The sequence below is a fragment of the Dermochelys coriacea genome, chromosome 11, assembly GCF_009764565.3.
Source record: "Dermochelys coriacea isolate rDerCor1 chromosome 11, rDerCor1.pri.v4, whole genome shotgun sequence".
In the NCBI taxonomy this organism is placed as follows: Eukaryota; Metazoa; Chordata; order Testudines; family Dermochelyidae; genus Dermochelys; species Dermochelys coriacea.
In genome coordinates this window covers 227,395-240,770 of record NC_050078.2, presented here as the reverse complement: position 1 = coordinate 240,770, position 13,376 = coordinate 227,395, and the positions used below count along the sequence as shown (strand labels likewise).

Here is a 13,376-nt window from a genome sequence, read left to right as displayed (position 1 = left end):
AGCCCCCATTGTCTGCGGTCACCTCTTGTGCTGTATCTGCGCATACATTGCAAGCTCTTTGGCGCAGACTGCATTGTTTGTTTACTCCTTTGAAGCGCCATGTGTACAGCCCGGGCTGTTTAAATAATAACAATAAATCTTGCCAAGCCAACTTGATGGGTCTTTTGGATAGAATAACAAAACTACTGAGAAAGGGGCATCTCCCACAAGCTGGCCTACAGGTAGCTTCTCAAGCCAGACCCCTTTCTCCTATGCTGTGCTGCTCTTCAGTGTAAAAAAACTTGCTTCTTTTCACAGCATGGTGAGCAGTTGCTGTTCACCACAATTATTTAATTTCTCAAGCGTTTTTGGTAGGCTGGAAAGGAATCTACAAAAGTTTGATTTTATTTTTCAACTAAAAAATGTGCCTGTTGCCCAGCCCTTGTGCCTCCACCTGCAGCTGCCGTGGAAGGAAGCCCCAAGGAATGTAATTTGAATCAGACTGCTGACCTAAGGGGAGATGTCTGCAGAGCATGAGCACAGGGGAGGAGGGGAAACCAACCCCACAAGGGCAGAACTGCTTTCAGCAGAGCGTGAGTTATGAGGAATGCATATTGTATTCATTCTTATTCCTGTCGTGCCTAGGAGCCCTAGTCATGGCCCAGGACCCCCCTGTGCTTGATGCTGCACAAACGTAACAAGAAAAGATGGCCCCTGCCCCAAAGAGCTGAAAGTCTAAGACTAGAGAACAGATGGATGCAGTCAGATGGGGGAGTACAAGGAAATAATGAGAAAATATTGGTCAGCATGTTACAGTGCTCTCCTCACATCAGGGGCCTAATGCAGTGGTTCTCACCAGGAGGATGCATACCCCTTGGGGGTACACAAAGGTCTTCCAGGGGGCACATCAACTCATCTAGATATTTGCCTAGTTTTATAACAGGCTACATAAAAAAACACTAGCTAAGTCAGTACAAACTAAAATTTCATACAGACAATGACTTGTTTATACTGCTCTATATACTATACACTTGTATGTAAGTACAATATTTATATTCCAATAGATTTATTTTATAATTCTATGGTAAAAATGAGAATGTAAGGAATTTTTCAGTAATAGTGTGCTGTGACACTTTTTTGTATGTTTGTTTTTTTGTAAGCAAGTTGTTTTTAAGTGAGGTGAAACTTGGGGTGTACAAGACAGATCAGACTCCTGAAAGGGGTACAATAGTCTGGAAAGGTTGAGAGCCACTGACCTAATGGTTAGAGCTTGATTGAAGGCAATGGGAATCTCTGCATTGACTTGAGTATGCTTTGGGTCCACTCTGGGGTGTATTGTGAAGTTGGTGTCTCTTGTCTAGCTCTCCCACTGCTATGACCCCTGAGGAAGGGAGTAGCTAGGACCAAAGTTGGGAGCAGCTGAAAGAAGTGAGGGCTGAGGAAATGGAGGGGTTTGATGAGGGGAAGAGAGAGGCTCTACCATCCATAGGGCATGGTGTGCTAAAGGTCCAGAGCAGCGGTTCTCAAACAGTGGGTTGTGACCCCCTTTGAGTGTGGTCGCCAGGACTGGCTTAAACTTGCTTGTCCCTGGGTTGAAGCCCGAGCCCCACTGCCCAGGGCCGAAACCAAATCCCGAGGGCAGTGGGGCTCAGATTGCAGGCCTCTGCGTGAGGCTGAAGCCCTTGAGCTTCAGCTTTGGCCCCCCCTACCCAGAGCGGTGGGGCTCGGGCTTTGGCCCCACACCCAGGGCAGTGGGGCTTGGGCAGGCTCAGGCTTTGGTCCCCCTCTTGGGGTCGTGAAGTAATTTTGGTTGTCAGAAGGGGGTCAAAGTGCAATGAAGTTTGAGAAACCAGGTCCAGAGTAATGTGGGAATGGAGTCTGTATAGGAGGAGCTGAGAGTTGAACTGAGGCATGAGCAGGACCATGAGGAGGAGGCTCGGCTCGGTTATTCCACATCAGTTCATCAATAATGTAAGGAGCTGTCATGTGACTCACTTTCTGAAAGCTGTTTTCAATTCCCTCCTCTCCCTGCTCTTCCTAGGCTGATCGGGTCACCTGCCTTCCAACAAGGGCCTGGGGTGTCCTGAGCCCCTGCTCTCACTTCCATTAGCTAAGTTCTGTGTATATCTGTCCTATCACTTATTCATGACCAGCTGGATTAATCTGCTGAAAACTGCATTTGTTGAAATCTGATTCTGGGTTTGTGTGGATCACGTGGACCTCTCTGGCTCAATTTTTGGTGCATGGTTTGTAACCACAAAGCCAGTTGAGGCCAGGAGAAGAGGATGGCTTATTGCAGAGGTTGTACTGTGGCCAGGAACCCACAAAGTTCTCTTTAGATAGATAACAGCTTTCAGATGCCTAGTTCGGCTACACTTTACAGTAACCATAGTAGAGACCATTCTCCACACAACAGAGAAGTCAGGGGAAGAGAAACACCCTGAGTGTTTTGGTTTTTTTTTTTTTTTTAAGGGTGGAAGGGATCATGATGATCTAAATCTGACTTCCTGCATCGCATAATCCATAGAACAGGGGTTCTCAAACTGGGAGTCGCGAGGTTATTACATGGGTGGGGTCACGATCTATCAGCCTCCACCCCACATCCTGCTTTGCCTCCAGCATTTATAATGGTGTTAAATATATAAAAAGGTGTTTTTAATTTATAGGGGGGGGTCATACTCGGAGGCTTGCTATATGAAAGGGGTCACCAGTACAAAAGTTTGAGAACCACTGCCATAGAATCTCACCGAGCAATTCCTGCATTAAGCCCCACTAATTTCTGGTGGAGATGGAGAGGATCTTTTCGGGAGAGATATCCTATCATGATTTAAGAAGGACTGTGAGTGACAGAGGATCTACCACATCTGTTGGCTAAAGAGGGTTCCAAATTATGACTTCATATTCTAACCCAAACCTGTTGAAGGGCATCGGCATCTGGACCAGAAGGGCTGTGACACTGGGACAAGCCAATGCACATGTCTTGAATCCGCTCAAAGCCCTGGCGATCCTGGGAGTGGGCTGCCACTGCTAAAGGACCTCCCCCAGCCCTGGCCTCTGGGTATCCTAGAAGTGGGCAGGCACTGCTAAAGGACCTCCCCCAGCCCTGGCCTCTGGCGCAAGGCAGGCATCTTTATTGCATCGAAATATGTAGGAGAGAAAACAGAATCACAGCTACCCTATGTATAGGCAGCTGGCCTGTCTATGCATGGTGCATATTTCTGTAATACAGTGGTTTTAGTAGCTTCTGCTGTCAACCATTCCTGCTCGGAGGATTTTTGCAAATCCTACTGGCCTCTCACCATGGGTACATCAGAGGCCATACTCTTGCATGAAACTCCAAAAACCATGTGGAAAAAATGGGGGTCTGTGCTAATGGCCTTCAGCCAGATTAGATGGTGTCATTTCAGGCCAGAAATTTGTGAGGCCTGCACTCTCCAGGGTCTCTTGCTGTTGCACCGAAACTGCCTTGTCCCAGGCTTGCAACTGTGGGGTAGGAACAGTTGGACCAGATTCTAGGTGTGGCCTCTGGGTGCTATTGTAATGCACATGATGATGAGTGGCTGGTAGTGCTTGTTGTTCTGACTGGTGAATATCCTTATTTAGGGTCAGCAGGGCCCCTGTGCTTTTCTGGCACACCAAATCTAACGGAGCTCGTAACAAAGGCCCCAGTTACCTGACCTCTGGCAGGGTTAGAAGGTTACTACCCCTGTCACGTGACTGGGGCCACTCACTGTGATTCTAGTGGTGGGTGTTACAGGCCTCCAATATGAATTTGTTGGGGCAGGAGTTTAGACTCTTTTCTTCAGGTGGCTTTAGGCCTTGAATGGCCTCCCAGAGGAAATTGGAAGGATTCCCACACTCGTTCGCTTCAAGGGCTTGCTCTAACCCCACCTTTTTGCTTTAGTGTTTCCTCTGCGAGCCTGAGATACAGAAAATACCGGAACGCACACAGGCAGCAGTCACTGATCGAACCAAAGGCAGGACAGAAAGTTGACTGCCCCCCTGGCAGCCCCTAATTTTTATTTTTAATGCATGTATAGCACCTGGGGGCTGGAAGGACTGTGATATGTGCTTATGAAATGCTTGTAGCTAAGATGTCCTGCATCTACAATAACTCAGTTAATGGCGGTCTAAGTTTCTCTATAACACTGATGCTAAAAGCCGACAGACACCAAGCAGTATCTGCTGAGAATTCACTGCACCTCTCCCAAAACAGCTGCAGCTGTGGCTTCAGACTATCAGAGGTCAGCTATGAGCTACCTAGGACCAGGCCTTCTGCAAAAATGTGTCTCCAGATAGATTTCTAGATTTTAAGGCTTGGAAGAGACCATCTAGCAGCAGATGTGACCTCCCCACCTGATATATACTAGCTTAGTACTGCAGGCTGCCAACCTCGGCCTTTTTATATCCAAGTATATGGGCAGGAGTTCCTCACTTAAAACTACTTTTGTGCATTAAGCGTCGTTATATACTTTGTTGTACGGACCCATGAAGCTTCTGTATATGACGGCTTTGCTGGAGGCTGAGGGGAGAGCATCAACCTTCCCAGATTTCAGAGTAGCAGCCGTGTTAGTCTATATTCGCAAAAAGAAAAGGAGTAGTTGTGGCACCTTAGAGACTAACAAATTTATTTGAGCATAAGCTTTTGTGCATCCGATGAAGTGAGCTGTAGCTCACGAAAGCTTATGCTCAAATAAATTTGTTAGTCGCTAAGGTGCCACAAGTACTCCTTTTCTTTTTGCGAACCTTCCCAGAGTAATTCAGAAGCACAATAAATCCCTTCAGTTTGAAGATGTTTTTCAGTTATGGCACGTACTTAAGGGTATCATGTTGTCTCGGTTTGTCAGATAACGTCACTTGCTGTTGGGTAAATATGCAGGAACTGCAATCTTTGACAACCTCTGATACACGTGGTGCATTATTAAGCTTAGTGCTTCCCCTGCTGTGCTTTCTGACATGACCCAGCAGCGTTCTGGAATCAAAGCCCTGTTTATAAGGCTTCAGCAGAAGGGCAAAGTTAAGGTTGCTCTGGCAACCTGAATTTCCTGGGGCAATTTAATTTAAAATTTGGCAATTTAAAAAACTCAAAGTCAATATTGTTTGCTTATCTTATTTTTAATGGGTGTAAATTTGCTCTTTCTTATTTCTTGACCTATGAAACAGGTCCAGGAAGAGAGCTGAGAGCTAATCTCACTTCCAATTGACATGTGTACCCACTCTGCCGTGACTTGCCTCCATGCCATTCCTTCTGATCTCCACAGACCAGTAACCTACACCTCTGTGTGGGGGTTCCCGACCTGCGGTTCTGGATGAGGACCAGTATTATTATTTCACATGCTTAGGAAAATGCTAGGTGCTTAGTGTAGCAAGGAAGCAACTTGTATGGAGTGAGGCACAGGCTGAGTGAAAGTTTCCAGCAGTAGGGAAGTGGGATAGGGGAGAACTTGTGCAGCACCTTGCATAATGGACCCTTAACTGGGGCCTCTGTGCTAACTAATAACTCACTTCTGGCTGGAGTCCTAACTTCCCCTCCCCTGTAAACCCTCCTTGATCTCCCACACTAGTGCCCTTTACCTGGCCCAGTCAGACCCTTAGATTAATAGTCAGGCCCTACAGGCCATCCCTCAGGATCTCCCATGATCAGTGGAGGAGTGCAGTGGGGAGACCAGGGGGCTTGTTTTTGGATGAAGGGTGCAGTGAGGGCAGTGTCTCAAGAAAAAGTCTGAGAATAATCTGTGTATATATTTACATATTCCTGCCCCAGTAACTCCCATAGACTGGCTCCTCCTTCTGGTCCTGACTAAGGTCTCTGACACAGACATGCCTAAGCATGTACTGGCAGGGATATTACATGTATGTATGACAATTGTCTTAATATTACATCAAATGGAGTTGTGAGCGATCTCTGCTGAGAGCTAGCTGTTTGTCATGGTTATCGTGCGCTGGGAATAGGGTGTCGAGGGCATCGGGCAGGAGATCGGTGGGCCTGCCCCCAAAGGGAAGGGGCATGTTGCTGATTCAGGGCTGGATGCGCCAGTTTGTGTCTGGTGCAGTGATTCTCAACCTGCGGCCCAAAGTGGTAAATAGGTTGAGAGCCACTGATCTGGAGTCTAAATCAGTGAGTTCCTGCACTGGGCACTTGCCTTATGCTTCCAAATCATGGGACCTCAAGCAGGACCCAGTTCATCCTTTCCTTTTGCCTTCTCGCATTGTGGGGGCCACTAAAACGCATGCCTTGCTATGCTCTGTGCCCTCAACCAATCACATACTGTTTTTATTGTGACATTATTGTTTATATGAATGTTATGTCTAAAGTTCTTTAATATATATGTAACTCATTGACCCAGGAAAGTAATACAAGTTCTGTGGGCGAGTGTAAATCGAGATGTCCAAACTATTTACCATCTGGCTCTTCTTCTATCAAAGGACATAAACTAGGAGGGGAGAGAGTCAAGGCAATAACAAGAAATAGATGGCAGCTAGATAGTAAGGAGAGGTTGAGTGAAGTCTCCATCTGAACAGCCAGGGAGAGACATGAATTTTGTGTGCATTAAAGATTGACTTTTCATCCTGAAGTATGACCTATATTGTCAGATTAGAGGGAAGTTAAAAAGTCAAGACATATGAAAAAACATTATTTCATGATTTTGGGGGCCCGAGTCATGATTTCTGGTTACTGGAAGGGGTTTGACTCATGATTTTGGACTTCTGAGTTAACAACACTCACTGTCTGTTGTAAGCTGCATTGGGGTGTCCAAGCAGGGTCTCCTGGCCCTTGAAGTGGGTGCTGTTGCTTTTATTTCTCCCCTCTTCCTAGCTGAGTGTGGTACATGTTGGGCATTGGCAATTCTGGCCCATCATTATCTATTGCAACAATGTTGGCGCTTACCGTACGAGGAGCATTACGTATCCTACTGGAGAGAGCAGCGTGGTCTCTTGAGTGCCAGTTCTGTGCAGGCAGACAGTTACAGTGTACTTCGCCCCCTTCTGGGGTTGTATGGACCTAAATAATAGGAAATACTTTTTTGATGGACAGTAAGCAGTGTGACCTAGTAGGTAGGGCTTTGAACTGGGAGCATCATTATGGTGATAAGGCAGGCGAGAGCAGGTTGCAGAGAGGTACGCATACACCTAAAGTAATGTATTAGTAGTTAAGGGACTCGCTTTTGGCAAGTCCCTTACCCTGTGCTTCAGTTTTTCCATGTGTAAAATGGGGATAATGAAACTGACTATTCATTTTGGAGCACTTTGAGATCTGTGGATGAAAAGCACTTTATAAGGGCAAAGTATTATCATCAACATCATGTTGAGTGGGAAAGTTTTCCTGGTATCTGGTGTGGAGGGAAGGAGAAGCTGCTGCTATGGGATTGCAGGAAAGATCTCCTATTTGTGTCTCAACCCCTCACAATATTTAGGAAGACTAATTAGTGAGGGGTGGGGGGGCAATTTCTCATGTACTGCAGGAGGGAGAAACCTGTATCCCATGAGCTGGAGAGGTGAGAGATTGAGAGCTGTGGCCTATGGGGAATGGGAGAGAACGACCAGCTCCGGTGCCTGCCCAAGGTCGGGGCAGGAATTGATCCTTCCTCCCTGAGCCTTCAGGAGGAGAGAGGGGATTAGTTGGAAAGGAAAGGAGTGTCTGTCTAGATGTGGATGTGAGGATTTGGAGTTCAGTCCAGGATAAACTCCACTATAAAAGGAAAGTGGAAGGTGATGGCTCCATGCCCCTGGATGGCATTTTAGTTGGGTGCCAGTTTCTATAGAGTCACAGAGAAACCAAGTTTAAAAATGTTTAATTATTGAATAAATTCATTATGGGAGCACACTCTGCTCCCTTGGCTTTCCAAGCCCATTTGCAGAATTGGGGACAGGACACCGAAGGTTCAGAGGGAGTGTTCTCTGGGAGGGGTCTCCCAAAGCATTAGGAGGGTCTGTGTGTGAGTGAAGGCGACCTACAGTTAAAGGGGAGGGTTCTGTGTCTCTTGGTTCTGTCCCTTCATGTTTCTGCAGTATCACCGTAGCTGATGGGGCAGGCCCTGGCGATTGGTGATGGCTACAGGTCTGTGTCTGACTCAAAACCCTCTTGAAGCAACAAACTGGATTAGTGAGTGGGCCTCCCGGAGTGTGTTGCTTCTGAAATTTCTATGCACTTTGTATCTATTTCTAGTCCCTTTTGTAGGATACATGATGTTACCCCCATTCCACCCGTGTGTATCAGTCATCTGTTAATCCTGCATCTCCTGGGAACTGCAGCTACAGATGCATCTTGGCCTCTGTCACTGTGATAAAGGTACATAAAGGCCCATAAATCTTCAGTCTGATTTGGTTTCTTTAGATCATACCATGTGGACACTGATGAAAGTTTATTAGGTCAGTTCTCGGTCAGATGTCTGTCAGTCCCACAATACTCACTGGTTGGCTCATTGATGGTGTTTGTGAATGTGCAAAAGGCCTGTCCTTTTGACAGGAAGTTTGGGTGTTACTGAAATACTCTTTCTTACAATATCTACTGTTTTATTTAATTAAGTTAGATAAATGATTAAATAACCTCTTGTAAAAAAGCTGTCCTGGGATATCGGCCAAGCCCCTTTTTAATTTCATATCCTTCCCAGTTAAATAATGTTGGTATAACTTAGATAATTGAAAAGTATGTTTCAGAAAGCAGAGGTGCTCTTCTCGCCTGTTTTCAAATCCATTCTTGCTGATTGCTAATAGCATTTGTTGATGCAACTCCTACAGTTATGGTGATTTCTATTTTTCATATGTGAGTGGAGTTGCACTAAATCATTTTGTCTGCATCAGAAATAGGCCCAAGTAACAATATCTGGATTCAGATCTGAATTTCAGCTCTCTTCTCTGCACTTTGAGTATTACACATTCAGGGTTTTGATTCAGTGCATTAGAGTTGGTGGTCCAGCAGATTCTAAGGCCACTGCACTGCAGAGGTTGGGGAATGCTCTGCTCTGGCTCCCCTTCCCCCCCACAGAAGTTCAGTCTTGTTGCCCAGCAGCTCTCAGGGAGGTTTCAGCTCAGTTTCACCCTTTCAAGCCCACAATGAGGTCTCTGATATCAGGGGAGGGAGGTGTGAAGTGAGTTGGCGGCAATCACTTGGCTGTGACCATCTGCCTCTCTTTTTTGGTGGGACTCCCTGGGGAATTTCAGGTTTAGTGAAAAAAGGCTGATTGGAAGAGAAGCACTAAAATGAACCCCCGCTGTAACAAAAAAGAGGGATATACTGGGCTGAAACTAGAAATGTGGGACTCTCTGGGGGCCTGATGATAAATTGATTATTTGCTCTGAGACCTCTGCGGTTCTACCTCTGACTGTTTCAGTACAAAGTTCCTTTTGGAAACGGGATGCATGGACAAAGCCCTTCATCTGGGGCAGAAATGGCAAGTTGTAAAACCTGCCCAGACAGTCCAGTAGACAGAAGCAGAATCGTAAGGTAGCACTGGTGCTTGTACAGCTGAGCTGTGGTGGCTCCATCAACTCCCAGTGTAAAGGCGGGGGGGGAGGGGGATTCCACCTTGCTGCTTCCTGTTCTCACACAGCAGGTGAGGGGTATTTCTAAAGGATAGTAGGTAGTAGGGGGAGTTGCACAAAAGTCCAGGTCACCTTCAACTTGTTAGTGCGCTTCCTTCCCATGGGTAATTCATGCAACTCTGACCGGGCCTGGTGTCCCAGGGCATCTGTGGTGTGCCTGTCCAGAGAGCTAAAGGTTTACTAGGTGCTCCTAATGCCACAGGAACTCAGTTGTATCCTTGCCTTTTGCCTCTAGGTTGAATCTATTGGAATAACACACAGCTGATCCTAGAGAGCTGGTGAATGCAGAATGTTTGTGTGTGGGTGTGATCTCCACAAATATTCGCCTGCTGAATACAGTGAGGGGAAAGTGTATGTAAATCTCAAATTCCCATTTTCTGTAGTGACACTAATGGAACCCCATGCAATAGCCTAACTCCGGATATATCACTAACCAGTGTAGGGTCTGGGGGGGCTGTGCCTGCGTGCGTGTGTGGAACTTGTGTGTGTGGGTGAGGGAGTGAGAGGGAAGCCCTTCTGGCATCCCAGTGTGTACTGCAGTCATCTCTGCAAGCTCTTATTTGTAAGCATGTGTATTTAATGCTGTCCTTTTACAATTATTTCAGAAAGAGCATGTTAATTAGGAACTAACGTTACAGTAAGAATGAATCAGGTAATTCCTTCCCCTATCCACCACATGGTGGGAACTATAAAAATACTTTCATGATCTTCTGATGTCTGAGCCACCTCCCTGGGATTCAGAGCTGCCTGTAACTACCTTGTCTCAGTGAAGAGGCTATAAAGCGTTTTCAGTAGCAGATGTCACTGCTAAAATGGGGGCTGAATTGTCAAGATGTACTTAGAAAGATTAATGGTTTTAAACAGAAGGGTCTCTCCCAAATGCTTCATAATACTTCCTCCCAAGCATCAGGGTTTCAGAAAATTTAAAAGAATGTTGTGAAGGTCTCTTGCATAACTTTTAAAATAATTTATTCAGTGTATTGCTCATTCACTCTCCTGGAAGCTTAAAACTGAAATTTGTTTCCTTAACAAAAATGCTATCCTTCTGTTGCATTTGTCCACTGCTCATGAGTGCTGCAAACAATATCCTGGAGTTGTATGGTTGATTGTGAGTGCTGTGGTTGTGCACTTTATTATTTTGAGATGAGATTAACCTGCAAGCTGTGAAGGAACTAGAGAGTATGGCACTGTAGCTGAACTAGTAATACAAATATGCAGTTTACCATTAAAACCAGCTTCTATATTGAAAGGACTGGAGGGCGGGCAATACACACACACCTTGTGAAAGGGTTAATCCTGGGAATTATAAACTAATGAGCCTAACAGCAGTACCAGCAAAAATAGGCAAGAAAATCATTAAGAATAGAATTATAAAGTGTCCACCTGAGTATAATGTGAGAAGAAACAATGATCACAGCTCTGTACGGGTAATGAGTTAATGCTGCCCGAAGGATTAAGGGGATAGGAAGAGTATTTATAAATATACTAGTGGGAAACGAAGAAAAAGGAAGAAAGTAGGTCCATAAATTAACAAAGAAAGGAATGGCATTAATGTTTCAGCAAAGGCAGAGATACTGAACTGCTCTTAAAAAAAAAATCTTTCAAAGAATTATTTTGGGGAAGTTTTATGGCGTGTGTTATACAGGAGATCAAACTAGTTAATTATAACGGGCCCTTCTGGTATTGGAATCAATGAATTATGGTCCTGTATTCCTTTATTTTATTTCAGTTTGTGAGTGCCCATCCCAAGCACTGGGCGTCTTTACATAAGTTACAATTCCACTATTTAAAATATTACACAATGACCTGTTTAGTTAGCCCTCATATCTTGCAAGGTGCTTTCTGATTTTATCCGTGGCATCTGGCATTAGAACATAAGAACGGCCATACTGGGTCAGACCAAAGGTCCATCTAGCCCAGTATCCTGTCTTCCGACAGTGGCCAATGGCAGGTGGGTGCCTCAGAGGGAATGAACAGAACAGGGAATCGAGTGATCCATTCCTTGTCGCCCATTCCCAGCTTCTGGCAAACAGAGGCTAGGGACAACATCCCTGCTCATCCTGGCTAATAGCCATTGATGGACTTGTCGTCCATGAACTTACTTAGTTCTTTTTTGAACCCTGTTATAGTCTTGGCCTTCACAACATCCTCTGGCAAGGAGTTCCACAGGTTGACTGTGCGTTATGTGAAAAAATACTTCCTTTTGTTTATTTTAAACCTGCTACCTGTTAATTTCATTTGGTAATACCTAGTTTTTGTGTTATGAAAAGGAAGTGTTATTTACTCCTTATTTACTTTCTCCACACCTATCATGATTTTATAGATCTCAATCATATCTCCCCCTTCGTCGTCTCTTTTCCAAGCTGAAAAGTCCCAGTCTTATTAATCTCTCCTCATATAGCAACTGTTCCACACTCCTAATCCATTTTTGTTTCCCTTTTCTGAACCTTTTCCAAGTCCAATATTTGTTTTTTGAGATGGGGCGACCACATCTGGTTAGATTGTGAGCTCTTCAGAGCAGGGACCGTCTTTTTGTTCTGTGTTGTACAGTGTCCATGACTGGGACTCCTAGGCACTGTGATAATATAAATAGTAAATATGGGAAGGTAGATGTTCTGAGTTGTATGTCGAGAGACAACCTTGTCTAGTGGATTGAGCATGACTGGGGCTCAGGAAATCCTGCGCTCTAAATATAGCTCCACTACTGACTCCTTCTGTGGCTTTGCAGTGTCACATCTTCCCTTGCCTCAGTTTCCCCAATTCTAAAATAATCCCCTATCTACTTAACAGGGAAGTTCTGAGGATCAGTTAGCACGTGACTTTGAACATATAAAGTACTATGTGGGCAAATTATGATGCTGCTAAATTACATGAAGGATGAAGCCTTTTGAGCCAGGCTGGTAAAGTTGTTGCAGTTCAGGGCCCTCCTGTGTTGTTTCACATCCAATATGAAGAAGTCAGAAGATGTAAAACTTGCCATGTCTGGGGAGAAGGCATTAGAGCTGCTGCTGTTTCTAACCCCTCTTTAAGCCTGTGCAGTGTTGTAATAATTTCTACAAACACTGTCATGAAGAAGGTTGTGGGAAAGAGAGGAAACTCCATTGCAGCCAATATGTTTAACAAGACAGATTCTGAGAGCGAGAACTGCTGTGGTAGGAAGCTGTGTTTATCAGCTGTCAGCAGCTCTGCAGGGGGAACTCCATGCAGCACTATTTTTTTAATACCCCTCCATTCCACCCCGGAATACCCACTCCCACCCGCTCCAGCATTGTTTCTTGCATTTTTATCCCACTCCTACCTGCAAAATCCTTACATCCCGCAAGAGGGACAGATTCCCCTGTGCTATTAAAAAATTCTCCACCATGGTCGGTTAATATATTATGTATATAAACTGGGGCTGTCAATTAATTGCAGTTAACACCTGTGATTAACTGAAAACAAAATTACCGTGTTAATCGCATACCTGTGGGGAGGGCCTGAAGGCAGGGGCATCCCTACTCATGCACAAAGTACGCAGCTGCATCGGGCACCAGGCTCCAGCCCCTGCCCCACCTCTTCACCATGGCTCCCACCCCTGCTCCTCCCCAGCCCCTCCCCCACTCCACCCCTTTCCCAAAGCCCCCGTCCTGCTCCTCCCCAGCCCCGCCCCTTCATAGTCTCTGTGTAGGGCCCCAGAATAGCTAGGGATGGCCCTGGCTGAAGCCCCGGCCCACAGTTCGGGGCGGGGGGGCTGAAGAAGCCGCAGCTCTGGAGGCGGTGGAGGGGCTGGAGCAGCCCCTGCCTGCTGGAGCCCTGTGCCCCCAGGGGGCTGGAGCCCTGTGCCCCGAGCCCCAACCCTATGTTTGAAAATATAG

General features: G+C 45.8%; 1 protein-coding gene across 1 annotated transcript in view; it reads left to right on the top strand.

Annotated features, from left to right (window-relative positions):
- LOC119863454 (unconventional myosin-X-like) overlaps positions 1–13,376 on the top strand; it is a 257,129-nt gene that overhangs the window by 23,115 nt on the left and 220,638 nt on the right. The gene's annotated exons all lie outside the window — the stretch shown is intronic.